This window comes from Wyeomyia smithii, chromosome 3 (genome assembly GCF_029784165.1).
Source record: "Wyeomyia smithii strain HCP4-BCI-WySm-NY-G18 chromosome 3, ASM2978416v1, whole genome shotgun sequence".
NCBI lineage: Eukaryota > Metazoa > Arthropoda > Insecta > Diptera > Culicidae > Wyeomyia > Wyeomyia smithii.
The window spans coordinates 272,095,701-272,110,045 of NC_073696.1; positions in this window are offsets into that span (position 1 = coordinate 272,095,701).

Consider the following 14,345-nt stretch of genomic DNA (forward strand, 5'->3'; position numbering starts at 1 on the left):
TATTTTTGGAAAGTTTCAATAAAAGCCCCACGGCCGTGAAAGCCGCCGGGGTTATTCATTTAATTTCCTCTAGAAAAATCAAACAACAAGAGATTCTCCAAATGATTCAATTTCTGGCAAGTAAGCTAGAAAAGCAAATTATTTTATACAATGCTGATAGCGAGCGTACACTAGTAGCGCTGGATCAGGTAGAAACGATTTTGACAGAATTTCACGAGGCACCTTTAGGAGGACATGTTGGAGCACGTCGTATGCGCCAAAGAATTATGTCCGGCGCGATATTGAGAATTATGTCCGGCAGTGCGACTCCTGCCAAAAGAGTAAAATTTGCAGAGCAAACAGGATTCCTATGCAGATCACTACGACTGCGTCAGAGCCATTTGAAAAATTATATATGGATATCGTGGTGTTACCCGAATCCGATAATGCAAATCGATATGGCCTAGTCATGCAAGATGACTTGACTAGATACTTAGTTGTTGCACCGATGCAAAACAAGAGAGCTATACAGTAGCGGAAACTTTCGTCAAAAATTGTATACGTAAATTTGGTGCGCCGTTAGAACTAGTCACAGACAACGGCACAAACTTTGTAAGCGCGCTAATGAAAGATGTGTGCAAAATTTTGAAGATTAAAAAGATTACAACCAGTCCGTACCACCCACAAGCTAATTTAGTGGAAAGATCAAATCGCGAACTGAAAACATATTTAAGACAGTTTGTCGGCGGAAAGCCTAACACATGGGATCAATTTCTCCCATTTTTTATGTTCTCCATTCCACCTATTATATGGACGTGCGGCACGCATACCGACCTCCATATACAGACGAAAAAAATTAGATGACATTAACTACAAAACGTATGCTGAGGAAATGGGAAAGATCTTCTATGACTTGCATGCGAATGCGAAGGCCAATTTCATCAAAAGTAAAGAAGGTCGCAAGCTAATCTACGACAAGACTTCCAACGACTTTAAACCTATGTGGGGAGATCTTGTTTTAGTAAAACATGTTTCGACTGGTCCAGGTCAAAAGCTCCAAAATATGTGGAGAGGACCTTATGAAGTGGTCGAAATTCCAAGCGAAATGACCACAGTAATAAAAAACGGCAATCGCCTTGAGAAAGTCCATAATAACCGATTAGAGCGTTACTATGACTAAATTCACGAATTTGCATCTGTATTTTTTTAGAGAAATAACAGCCGACTATAGATTTGACAACATGTTTTGTCGGACGACATGAGTTTAAAAAAAAACGCACCACAGCGTGATACGATATACAGTAAATAAACGACGCCGACAGAAGTTTGAAAAGAAAAACACGACTCAACTCTATAAGAACGATTTTCAAAAAAAAAAAGAGATAATAATTTTATAAAGAATTATTTTATAGATTTTTTTTATGTAAAGAATAAATTGTAGCGAAGTATAATCATTAATTTTAAATAGAACAAGATAAGCAGAAGCGAGCGCAATTTAATTTGCCTCCCTGGGGGCGCCATACAATTCAGCGGCAAACCCGCTGGTAAGTGAAAAGTTGCAATATCATCATGCGCGGGCCCGCGAACAGACGTTGCAAAATAATATTAATTCTTAGTTGGTCAAACAGGCATATCGAGTTAAAGTTACTCGAGATGCAACATTGAATTTTTTTTACATCGTTCAGGATTAGATTCCATTAGAATTCGTTGCCGAGAAGTCAACAGCTGATAAAGTCAGCGAAATATTCTACAAGTAAAACATTAGGTGAATATTAAGGCCCGATAGTAAACAAAAAAAAATCATGAATAAAACAGCGATGACACGGCTAGCGAAAGGAGAATCACCGTAAGAAAAGAAAAAAATGAAGTCAGAAATCTGATGCGCACATGCAAGCGACGAGCGTCTATCAGCAGAGCATCGTAGTGCATTCGACACTATTTTTTTTTATTGCAAGCGCAAACGCGCATAATCAACTCATATAACGTTGACCAAGGAATTTTGTCAACGATGTATAAAGTGGACGAATCGACTGACTTAAATGTGACAATGATGACAATTACATTAATCGTAAAGAAAATTCTCTTTTAAAAAAATTTTTTTAGGAAACAAAAATCCAACCGGCAAGACGAATATAATTGAATTCCATATTTAATTAAAAAGAGGTTACAACTATCGGTGACAGTGTTATTATGAATCAATTTTTGTCACCCGGGAGCGCCACACAAATCTGCAACAAACCCGCTGGCAAGCATGAAAATAAAAATCACCACGATTGAAGAAACGACGAAAATAAAAGAACACGTAGCCGCGCTGCAACGGTCGCGAATACTAAAGGATTTTTTCTTTTTTGTCCATTTACACAGAAGAAAACGAATTTAAACAAAAAAAAAAGGAGTCACCATTTTATTCGAAACTTTCTTTTTTTTTACAAATTTTTCTGCACACATGATTTTCTTGTAAACACTAGCGGCGATATAGTGTTTGCCGCACTTTAAAAAGATTGAAGTTAAAAAAAACAGAATGATTAGATTTTGCACCGAGTAATTAAACGGACCACAATTGCACGGCTAAAACTTAAAACTTTGTTTCATTGTAGTAGTTAATAGTAGCATGCCTTCTATGAAAAATGCATGCATTGAAATTAGAGCGAAGAAAAGATAAAGAGGGAAACTTAATTGGAACTCCGCGACAGCGACGACACACGGAAATATAACGCCACTATTTTTTTTATTCACTTTTCCTTGCGATTCTGTTCAAGGAAATATATGCAATCCGACCTTGCAAAACGCGCACGTAACAGTTGTTTACTATGTCAGTAGTAAAAGATAATAATTTAAAGACCACAGACATATCGCTTACATAAACACAAAGAGGAACTAAATGTAGGCACATGAACGAGAGCTATTTACGATAGAAAAATCCATTTTTTTCTATCAAATTAATTTACAGGGGGCTCGTATTGATAGGACCAACCAATTATGGCCAATATGTAAGTCGAGATCGATAGACTACCCAACACCCTAATTGTAAGAGGCTAATACACGATAGAGATAACTTTATTTCTCAACACTATCAATAAAGAAGGAAGCTTCCTGAAAGATGCAGAACAAAAGTTCCGTACGACGTGCAAGGAACTGGAGGAGAAAATAACCTCTATTAAGTGCATGCGAGCGACCCAGCATCTCCGAGGAACGTTGGAAGAAATTTACAATAAGGGTAATTTTATAAAAACATATTTTAATATTAGAGAGCGAAAACGCAGCATATGGTCGGCGTTGGGAGCAATGGACTCAAATGACAGAACTAGATTAGACTATGACATGGACCAAAGGCAACGAAGAAAAATTAAAAAACGGTTTAATCCACCAGGCGAACGTGCTGCAAAGCACATATAATTTTGTGAATACTTCGGTTTTGAACATGGATACACATTTGATGGCCATGAAGGATAAAGTTGAAAAATTAAAATTTGAAGTGGTCAAGTACGCAAACATCACCCAAAATATCGAAAATATTATCAACCTAGAAACCAGACTATTAGAAATGGGTTTATGGTTAAATAGTCTCAGCAGCAAGCTGGAGAAAAAGTTAGATACACTCGTTGCGGCTTGAACACAGCATACATCAGCAAATAATATTTTGAGAGGTCTAGTTTCACCGGGCGCTCTGATAGACAAATTAAAACTATTAGAAACCACTATAGACGGAGGATTATCATTTCCACATGACAAAGACGGACGAATTACGATTGATATGCTGAACAATATCAATTATGAGCATGAGCTTATAGACAAAGAACGAATAAATTTTAAGGTCTACGTACCGCTTGTAGGAACAGAATATTTCGAAACACGCCGAGTTGCAATTATGCCTCAATTGACAAATCATTAGACATATAGAGGAAAATATAGTCATGTTTAAATATGAGAGTGATTGGGGATACACTCTAACAAGCGACGAATACACTAAATGTACTAAATTAAAAGGCGTCACAATATGTGACATTAGCACGGTCCAGAAAAATTTGAAAAGGGCCCAAAAATGTGCGACTGGAATTATTTTAGAGAAAAATACGGTGCGGTGCCAAGCAAAAGCAGTGGTGACTAACCACACTATGTGGTTCGCGACAAGATCTAGAAATAATTGGAAATTCCTTGCACCAATGAAAACAAACATTACCATTGAAATAAACGGAAACATGACACAGCAAACCGTAGACGGTGCGGGCATTATAAGATTGACCCCGCATTTGGTAGTACACACTGATTTTATACGACTAGAATACTACGAGACAAATTATGAATGGGACACAAACGTTACATTACTACCAGACAACATAAACAGAATAGAAACACAGGACGTGGACTTAAGAGAAGTCCCAATTTGGAATGGAATCGAAAAAGTATATTCCTATATAAATCAAAAAACCTTACTTGACCTCGGGATTGATGTACAAGACATTAAAACAAAAGGCTACGGTTTAAAAAATTTAACTTATGCCCCATTGAAAAATCCGTGGACAAGCATACCGGTAGTGATAGGGATCACTACAACTTTTATAATAACCCTGCGCTATACAAAACTAGAATTTCATGCTGCGTACGCAGAACAACGATAGAAAATTTAACAAATAAACGAACGGAAGAGAGAGAAAAAGTATCACGGCCAAGAATTAAAGACCGTGCAAGTACAACTAAACAGGACATATTTAAAATGAACAAACAAGACATTGAGGGTAGCGATCACAGTAAGCAGGAAAAAGCGTTAAAAGGGAAACAGAGCCTCACAAAATAGTGATGGAAAAATTGGGAATGTCCCAGGAAATAAATACACCAGTTAGTAAGGTGATTAGGGAAAATGAAAATATTAAAGACGCCAAGACGACTAGAGCAAAAGCCATCGTCGCAGAGAAAGAAGGACGACACTTTTCATTACACAAAATAATAAGTAACAGCAAGGAAAGTAACAAAGCTCCGAAAAGGCCCATACGGCTCGGTATCATAACGAGGTGAAAAAAAAAAAATTAACACAAAATATAAAAAGGGAAAGATGAAAAAAATGACATACAACTAATAATTAGACGACAAATAAGACTAGGAATGACATTTTCAAATAGAAAGTGTGCTGTGTTAGCTATTATCCTTTCCCACGATAAGTCTACATGTAACCTATTAACATTCATTATTTGTAAACCCGAGCTCTTCGCTCTTATTCAAATCATTTCACACTTCCAATCGAACATGAGTCTTAGTCATAAATTCCTCACAACATTTTCCAGACAACTTTCCCATCCTCATTTCAATACGACTTCAAGCAATACATTTCACAAGCACTTGGAGTGACAAACCTTACAACATCATTCCATACCATATTATCCACATCCCATAAATAACATGCACCGTGAGAAGCATGAGTCGATGCAACTCTTAAGCCGAACGTAAACATTGAGCAGGCCAAGAAGTGCAACGTCTCGCATTTCACATATCGTTACTAACCTACATTCTAATTCTTACAAGCAGCACTCACCACGCTCAGGAACTCAAGCGCTCCGCGTAGCGCGCAACTATATCTTTCTCAAATACAAATATATCTTTCTCTTTCCCTTAAGTAGACTAATTATAATCGATTCGCAATTAGAATAAAACCGATGTATGTTTAAGAAGAGAAAGGAAAACCAACTGAAGGTTTCATTATTGTAAACTTAAAACGAAATAAACAGAATTGTTACAACCATCATTGGAGTTAGACTGATTCTCACAAATGCCGAAACCCATCATAAAAGTTTAACCTTCCAGAAGTGGGGATACCAAGACACGACTTTTCTATATTGTTATGTATGAGAAACAAGGGCCGCCCGCCCGGAATGTACAAACGAATAAATCAGGTGCAATAGCTGAGGGAGTGGGCACTCCCGGTATGAATGAGACGAAAGTGAGAAATTTTCCCACCTTTTTCCTTAACCTTCTTATCTTACAGGTATTTCTAAAACGGGTGTACGCACCTTCGGACGGAAGGGGGAGAGGCATATGCAGCAAACTGCATAATAGGAGATGTGCAAGTAGAATGTAAGTATGACAAGAATACACACGGACCGAGACAGCAGTTTTTTTTTCTTCTTTATAGGAAAAATATCTTGTGTTCCAACAATCATGTGCATTCCGGTAATCGAAGATGGTCTGCCGGCGCGTGTGCGTCCCGAATTTCCCGTGCGACCGGCTCCCTTAGTGGATCGTTTAGGTGTATTTGAAGAAGAACCGCTCGCCGACGAAGAGTGGCAACCATGGGGGATGTGGGAACTAGAACCGGAACTGGATGAAGACCGTCCGGAGTATGTTGAGCCCACGGTTTATGCCGTGGAGCTCATTCGCCCTATCCCACAACCGTTCCTGCCGATCTCGGAGTGGCTGCGGATGCAGCCGTATTTCTACCGCTTTCCGGAGGAGTGGATTTCGGAGCCAAACACCCCAACCGATCAATCGGGCATGACGACCACCATCGGATTTCTCGGGAGGCTGATGAGAAACCTCTTTTCGGGGTATCTCGATTTCCGTTCCTTACTGAAATTCATCATTGGAGCCTCCGGCGGTGGGCTCTGGCGGGAGTGTCCGGTCCCGTGACACGCGAGGACCTCAAGTTCCTGGACATCCGCCTAGGTTGGGAGGTTCGAATAACCAACCTGCGTGAGCCGCCTCGTGGTTTGCGCCGTGTATGGCGCTTCTTATTCCGAAACTGGATAAGCGATATCATTGCTGTGGAGGGGGGATCTCTTCTTGAAGGTATTTCTAAAACGGGTGTACGCACCTTCGGAGGAAGGGGGAGAGGCATATGCAGCAAACTGCATAATAGGAGATGTGCAAGTAGAATGTAAGTATGACAAGAATACACACGGACCGAGACAGCAGTTTTTTTTTTGCAAATCTCCCAGTAAAGGAGTGACATAATTAAAGTGGCCTAAGAAATTGTTTGTAAATCAGATAAAATAATTGTGAATCCGATAACAGAAAAGAAAAGTCGCAATGAGAAAAAGAATTGTTTAAATGAAAAGAAAAGAGCCACGACGGGCAACAAAGTTTAACAGAGAAAAAGAGATAAAAAAAAATTTGATAGCGGAATGTACTCTGCACGAGAATTAGAAAAAGAATTGTTTGTAAATCGGATTTAGTTCAAGCATAAAAAAAAATGAATTGTGAAGTAAAAATTCGTTGAGAATGAATAATGTAAACGTTAGTTAACCAAGAGCATCCGATAAAAAAAATTAAAATTAAAAAAAATATATATATATATATTGTACACTTTAGTAGGAAAAAAAATTATGTTAACCGAAGAAAAAGAAAAACGGGCATAGTGTTTAAGTAGAAGATTAGGAGAAATAATAGAACCCGTTCGCGAGTGCAAATAATATTAAACAGCAAGTTGGCCCACAAAAAAAAAAGAATTTAAACAAAAAAAAATAAAACCGCTTGCTTAGTAGGAGTAGAAATTAAGAAGTGATACCATTCTGAATTCAATAATCGAGACGAAGCGAGTTATCCAGGAAGCAGCCGAGAGGGTTCCTTATAAAAACTCTCATATATCACAAAGAACGAGGAGTCGGGTAAGGGGAGTTGGACGGTCGGGTGTCGAAGGCTGAACGGTTTAAACAGCATGACGAGGAGAAAAGGATGACCAATACCGAGATGGATGACGCATATCGAGGAAGCGAATTGTGACGAGAAGGAAGTCAACCACGACATGGCCAAAATTACAACACAGCCCACGGTCGGGCTAGATATACACCAAATTTTGAGGCAAAACCTAATGAGTGAAATGCGAGCACATACCTATCAAAACATGGGCCGCAATCACTAAAAACCCAACGAGCAAAACATCGTTACACAGTTTTGCATCGTTTTAACGACAATGTTTTTCCTTTCGCGCTGCTAATCAAGATGCGCGCATGAATGCTAGCTAGTTATTCTACAAGCAAGTTATTTGCAACCTTGTATAGTCGGTCAAGTCAAGCCAGCTGACTATCACCATATAACGAAACCATTGGCAATCACGAAACGACTGCTGCCACTTGGTTTAGGAGATTGTTTTTTCGGCGGGCGTAATACGATTATATAGCCAATACACTTTGGAGAGAAGTCCGCCAGCCAACAAAGTTCATAACATACGAGGACAAGAGTGCACTCGTGAGGATCATTCGACGAAACACGGTGACGTGCGGTTTTGACGATGTAAGGAGCAATAAGACGATTCTACCACCAGCTGATGAGAACCTTGTAGACCAGCCACGCCCCTCCCGTTTAATTTCTCCCGCACCCCGGCTCGATGCATCGACTCGACGACGAGACCCTGCAAGTATTTTCACGAACTCCACAAACGACGATATGATGGGAAACCAGGAAGGATGGCGAAATCATCCCTTTTAAATTTTGTATTATACATATGCCAGCAGCAGACCGACGTAAGTCATCTCTTCTAGATGACTCACGGCTCTTTGAGTGGGAGGAGATGAACAGGCCTTCCAAGAAATTATTAAGCATTTTTGATTCTCATAAACTCTTGCATTACATTCCCATGGACAGGAATATTCTTGTCCATGCATGTTTCTTGAATTAGGAATAAATCGCGACATTCCGTTCTCACAGACAGGTTCTGAAATAATAGCCGCGCATGTATGATTAATAAGCATTTCTTAAAGCACTCAGCAATTCTACTAATTTCAAGAGACCGATACTTTATTATTTTTCTATAGCATTCGAAGTCGAATGCGACGCTCCGTTTCCGATGAGAACGAAACGATGACGGCCACATGGCAAATAACCTAAAATAATAATAATAATAATGAATACCGAACGATTTTCGATTGAGTAAGTGACGCCTGTCCGCGAATAAATTGAGCGAGACGGAAGATACAAATGCATAACTAATTAATTAAAGGTGTTAGGATTAACAAAGACAGGACGAAGAATCGGACAAGAGAATTGTTTCTCTCCGACTCTTTTTGGTAGGGTAGAATTAAGTTTGAAGTAAATTAATAAAACATTCGATTTCCAAAGTAGAATCAGTGCGGATGTTTTAATTCCCTGCACTTACAGGGACTCATCGTGCTTATCACAAGTCCCTGGCAAAGCTAAGTCTTTGCATCTGGTAGTAACTATGAAATTTAACGTTTCGTGAGTTTATGAATCAAAAGATATTTCGGTAGTTGGCATAATTGAACGGAATGTTCCGTAGATAAGATAAGTTCCAGAAAACATAGGCAACAAACCTAAACGATTGTCAACACACAAAAAGAATTGTCGGCACTTAATGTGCTATCGACAATATAATCCTGAAACGGCTCGAAGACTCGAGTAGTAGCCCCCACACGAAACATGATGCGTTCGAACGGCCAGCAGTGTCATTGCCAACACATAGAACCGCAACATTACTCTCTACGACGAATTGAAGGAATCATAATAACCACCAAAGATATCTCATTTTCATTAGAGCTAAGCATAGAATAACTCTCACACATTTAATTCGTTGGCAGGAATTTCATGATAAACTTTACTATTTCCTATCGGATGAAGTATATTTATGAAATTCGAATACATTTTATGCTGTGGTAACCAGACTATCATTTGAAAGTAGGTATCCGCTGTCAATATCACAAGCAACTTGAGATAAGGCCGTTCTCGGAAACCGCTGTGGTTCAGACAGCGACGCGGTAGCACGTAAAATGTTATAACGGCAAAAATGGAAACAAAGCGTCACGACAGTAAACTTTCGTGAATTCATGTATCAAAAAATTAATTACAGTAGTTAGAACAATTAGATTTTAATTTGTTACCAGCCGAATGTTTCCTGGATGAATTAATGTACATAATAAGAATAATTGCAACTGTTGGTATAATTGTACTATCATTTGTCACACACACACAAAAAAAATATTTTCTGGATGAAATTCATTCCAGTTTGTGATTTAAAGACAGCAGACCAACAGTCCATAGTGAGAACCCTCGAGCCTTTTGAACAACCGCGAAGACTGTTGTTTTCAAATATTTTAAAAAATGTTGTAAGCTTTTAGCAACTAGTACACATGTGAAAAGTAATGATCCAACATAACGCAATGCTGCTCTCCGAAAGCGATATGCTAAAAATTAGATTATTTGGTCGGCGTGCGACCAGACCGAGCCAAGCGCCAAACACATTATTTTGAGTAATTGGCAATTGAAATTTGACCACTCATAAATTAGCCGTATTTGAACTAATCATTAATTCAATGCTAACACGTAATGAAGTTGTTCAATGATTTCATTCTCCAATGGAACAGTTTGCACATCCACTGGTGTTAATAACTCAATTTTAAATAAAATGGCGCTTGGCTCGGTCTGGTCGCACGCCGACCATTTGATGTTGTAATTCACGAGAGCAATCATCTTAGGTCTATGATTTCATGTAAATTTTTCAAATAAAGCTAAGTTTCAAGTAAGGACAAAAAACGGTTGTTATAATTTTTTAACATTATCATAAACCAATTTAAAGTACGACATAGGTCGGATAATCCGACTTTGGTACTCGAAATCTTCCGTTCGTTCACCTGCTGTTTTTCGTTGAGAACCTACTTTAACTAGTCTCGGTTCCTACAGTTCGTAATTTTAGGAAAAAAAAAAATAGAAAAAAAATTTAGTTGATATAATCCGAAAATCATTGAACCTATGCCAAATTTTTATGGGTAATTTTAACGAAATTAAAATTTGGTTCTGGAGCAGTGTTCGAAAATTTCTTTTTTTCTGTTCCGAGTTCGGGTATCACTAAATGCAAACATTATTGAGCCCAAGGTGGATATCTTAGTTTAGTATATTTCAATTTCAAAGATTATGTATTAACCCTAGAAAGATAATCTTATTTTGTCGTTGAATTGACGCATGAATCTCAAATCATTCAAAATGCAAGTTTTTGTTTAAAATTTAATGAGTGATCATTACAAATCCCAGAACTCAGTTTTTGAAAAACGAAAACGGATTCGCACTATTTGAAAAAGAAGAGGGTAATGTCACTAAAAGCGAAGAGCCAAATTGACGCAGACTATCTTTCTAGGGTTAAACATAATACGGTGCGGTGGTTAACTATTTTAGACAAAATCGTCTTTAAGTCTGAACCATTTTTTTTATCAAAGGAGGTAGAATACTGGAAAATGATGAAAAGAATCGCAGAAGAGCCGTTGCGGAACAGAGTAATCTAAAGACCATTTTTTCGAAAATGAGTTTTTTGCATCTACTCAAGAAGCTGAAGTTGGAATATTAGGAAAATTTCGAAAAATCGAACTCTAAAGCTGATTCATACCATGCTGAAATTTCGTCCGAAACTTCATAACCTTTATATTAGAACAATCTGTTTGAAAGGATCCGTTGAACAGAATTTCATTCAGATTTTTCGAAAATTGCTTCTCCTGAAAAATATGCTCGATGGCACATAGAACACTCTGTCCCATAATGACTCAAATGTGAATGCAGCGTACCCTCGAAAGCTTTCTCCGGCTAAGCATCGATATCTTAATCTGAGACATATGGTGGTTATTCAACTCTAATGCAGAATAATTTCTGTTCATAGCCATTCGTCACACTTAATAAAGCACAATTCAACGCACCAATTTTATCACTATCCTAATGATTCAGATAATAGTAATATCTTAAAATTAAAGTTAGGTACTTGCTGATTTCGAATTCCACTTCCTGTGCACAATCAAGCTCCAATAACGTCAGTACTAAGATAGTCGATATTTGTTGTCCAAGTATTGATACCGAAAGTAGCCAACCGTCCCTTGCATGCGACATTCTTCGTGTTGCGTTGAGACACACGTTGCGCGTTCCACGCTGAATACATTTCCGCTGCGAAATTTTTTAAAATAAAATGCTGATGAAGTGTTTCGCGCAGACATAAACAAGCGATCCATGTTTTTTCTTGATAAGAAAAGAACGCAATTTTTAACTTTCCCCACCTCCAGCCAGGAGATAAAGTATATCCAGTCGTTTTATTGACTTTTCTGCTGCGCAGTACCAGCCTGTAAGAGGATCGAGATTTGTTTGAATTAGGTATCTTATCTACCGATCTGGGTGTGACCACAAAAATTATAGACTATTTTATACAATCAATAACGATTTGAATTCTACTTACCGAATCTGCGGTTATGATAACTCCAAGAAACGTATTTTCAGTTGGGTTAGATGTTTGCTTTTCCAGCGCTGGAATAACACTCCACTAAAATATGCACGAAAACAATGTGAACTAAGATCTGCCATTTAAATTCAATTAGTTTTCTGCTAGATACGTTGGCACGTTCTCGTTTAGTGATTTCTAGTTTTATTTTCGCTAAATCACTCACAAAATCTGAGGAAATATAAATCTAAAGAACACTAGTAGCATTTACTACTTTGCTCAGTCGAGCGGCTGGCAGACAACACAGCCAACCGGTCTGCTTCGTAGTATCGACTCGACTAAAATAAAGTTAATCTACCGAGCCATCGCAATTCGCAACTCGTAGACGGTCTCTCGCCAGTGATGCCGGCTTCGCAGATTTTTCTATGATTCACAGAAACAAGTGAAACATGTCTTTTATACCGTAAAAGATTTGCTACTAAATTTGCGCCATTTATCAAAAGTTTAAATGTTTGTCGAGTAAGTGTTTTGTTGAATAGTTTAAAGAATGATTTCGCGCCAACTCGACTGAGAGGCTAACGATCGATCTAAATAATGAAAATTTTTTTTTGAAATTGTCCGAATTTGAAAATATTGAACAATTGAATTTTAAAAACAATCATCTCAGATTTTCTTAAAATGGGGTCTTTTAAATAGACAATTTAGTTGCCTAGGCCCTTCTGAACACATCAAAATGGGCACTCTTGAAGAAAGAATAGTATTTCTAAGGAGAACGGTTTTTTGCTTCAAAGTTCTTATCTACCTCACTAATCAGATGAAGACCTGTGTAGCCTTTGCCGTGTCTAACAGCCGACGCCGTTATTCTTGATCCATGACTGCTCGTCGGGGTCGTTATCCAGAACTATTTTGACTGGGCTTACGTCCGTCATCATTAAGACATGCCCATCACATCCATCAATCTTCCGATTTTAGCCATATGGACTATAGTGGGTTCCCCCAGCAACTTATGCAACTCGTGATTCATTCGCCGTCTTCATGTTCCATCTTCCATCTGCAGTCCATCATGGATCTTCGCAGCACTTTATTCCGTTCGAAACCCCCGAGGACGCGCTGATCCTTCACGAGCAGGATCCATGTTTCGTGGCCATGTTGGGAGACTGACAGAGTCTTCCCTCGAGCCTCTACTTCTCGTGTATTTGGTCTTTGACGTGTTTATGGAATAGTCCGACCCGTCTCTGTCTTAAATCTGCTGTGTTTTAGGATTGGGTGATCTTCAGGGAAAGATCGATCTTTAGGCTCGATTCAACCTAGAGGTCATATGATCGATCTATCTGAAAAATCGGAGCCGCAGGATCGATCTCTATTGAATCGATTTTTAAAGCACTTTTTGTGTCGCTGTGAAATTTACCGAACCAAGCACCATTTTTTTAAATTAACTTTGGTATTAACATCAGTGCACGTGAGAAAGAATAATCTATTATTCATGAAGAATCCAAGTCACTTAAATAGTCGCCTCTCGTCACTGACGAGATGAGCAAAATGTTATATTAGAGAATATGAGTGGAACTTGGCTGGTGACAGCTGAGTCAAACAGTTCAAAACAGCCGACTCACCATCTGCAATATAAAAGTTGGTCAGGCGACTCGTCACTCGCCTCGTTTTCTGTAATAAGCCCCTATAACAAAAAATCCCTAAACGCGATTACTCGAAATAATGTTTTTGGAGCTTGGTTCGACTGTTGTATTATGGGCAGGAATGGAATGGACTATATGGAGGCATGATGATGTTATAACCGCACGTAACCATTCAAAAGCCGATAAGATAACATTAACCGGAAACGATACACGATACCTAACCTGACCAGAAACGGTACACGGTAGCTTGAGCTTGAACGAACCAGGACTATGCTATCGCTGTCAAATCTCATATATTTCCTGCGTACCCAACATCTCAACGGTCTGCGGTTCGCCTGACAAATACGAGAAAAGTCCAGCAAATATTCCATTTAACTTGAAATGGTTGCCGGAAGAACTCTTCACTCTCACATTAGAAAGGGATAGCATGATGTCATCCCCTTGGAACAACCGCACATGACCAGAAACGGTACACGATACCTGACAATTACTCAAATTCGCATCTAGAAAAAGTTCTGCACGCTGAAAAATAAATAAAATTTTCATAAGATCGAAAAATCGGATCGAAAAAAAGCGATCTCTTCAATGTTTTCTGGGCTGAA